Source organism: Rhagoletis pomonella, unplaced genomic scaffold (genome assembly GCF_013731165.1).
Source record: "Rhagoletis pomonella isolate Grant_MI unplaced genomic scaffold, Rhpom_1.0 Rhpom_scaffold_00146, whole genome shotgun sequence".
In the NCBI taxonomy this organism is placed as follows: domain Eukaryota; kingdom Metazoa; phylum Arthropoda; class Insecta; order Diptera; family Tephritidae; genus Rhagoletis; species Rhagoletis pomonella.
In genome coordinates, this window is record NW_023458700.1 from 136,588 (window position 1) to 138,147 (window position 1,560).

The window sequence follows — 1,560 nt, forward strand, 5'->3', positions numbered from 1 at the left end:
TTTTTAAAAAAAAAGGTATCAAGCTCTTAAAAAATCACCCGTTACATGCTTATGTGAAAAACAGAAATCTTGCAGTCCCGACATTATTCAATAATACAAGGTTAGATAATTATTGACAGCCGCGGTTTGACACTCCCTTACAAAAGGTTGCATTTACGAAGGATGGGAAAAGGGGAGGAATGAAATCCATTGCTGCTAAAATGGTAGTAGAAAAGTACCCAAAGTAGGCAAATAGTAGTGACATTCCTTTTGTAAATTCTAATGTATTTGCAGGAAATCTGGCATTTTAAACGAAATATTGAACGAAATGTTATCATATCTACGTGAATTACGCAACTTTTGTGTTGTTTAGCCGTGTAAAAACTACACAAAGACTCAAAATTAAAACAAAACTACTATGAGATTTATGTAAACAGCCAATTTCATTAGTTAAATTTTCTTCATATGCATATACAAATAAACATATTGCACAAAAGCTTATACTCTATTTCACAGCAAAGCAACACTTTTTCCAAGTAAATTTGCAAAGAAGCAACACTTTGCCACTGCTAAGGGAGCGGTGCGAGAGAGACAACTGTCAGTTTATCGAACCTTGTATTATTGAATCATGCAGTCCCGAGTCGCAAGCCAATATCCATAAGCACTTATGTATATACCTCTTATATGTATACAAAATACCCAGTAGGAAAAATTTGCTCAAAATTCTACGCTGCCCAGTAGGAAATTTATAAGCGGGAAAATTTTAACTTTTTAACGCAATCAGTGCGAATTTTTCGGTAATTTGGTTAATTTTGTGGCCCCCAGCAAAGTTTAATAACCCCTTTCAGCTACCCAGCAAAAGGAAACTAAATTTTACGTCGAAAGTGTAAAGCGAAAGTGCGTTTGCCCTATTATTAGATGCTGTAATACCTTAAACATCCCGTGATTAACGTACAGTTTCGGTACTGTTTGCTTAGTTTCTCTTCGTTTTCTGCCCCTAAACGAAAACCAATTATATATTTAGCACCCTGAAAAAAAAAAATTTTTTCCTTGTTTTCTCTTGTAAAACAAATTTTGTCACACGTCACTGATAACCCTTTCCCATACGGTAAATTTGTTTAATAAAACAGAAAGCTACTCACTTATTTCCGCAAATTCCGTTGTTTGATTTCTCGGTCGCGTATCCACTCCAATTCTTTTATTATGCCTCTCGAAAGAAGCCAAAAAAAGAACTCCTTACGGCGTTACGTAACCAAAAGGAACGCGAATAGGACCCATATAAGAGCGTTTTCATACTTGAGGCTGACAATTTGGTACATTTCTGTACCAAATTTTCTTCACTCCCCACAGATGAACTAACGGTGCCCTTGCTGAAATCTTACCGGGAGGACATAGACGAATACTATGCGGAAGTTAAGCGAGCATATCGGAATGTATCTTTGGCTGCAGATGACGAACTACCCTCAACGTTCAAATTAGTAGCCAGGAATAAAATAGAGATGTGCCAGGAGTGGGCACACAACGTCAATGCCCAAAATTTCGGATCTTATGGACGTGCAGATGGCCCAAATGTGCGAAACG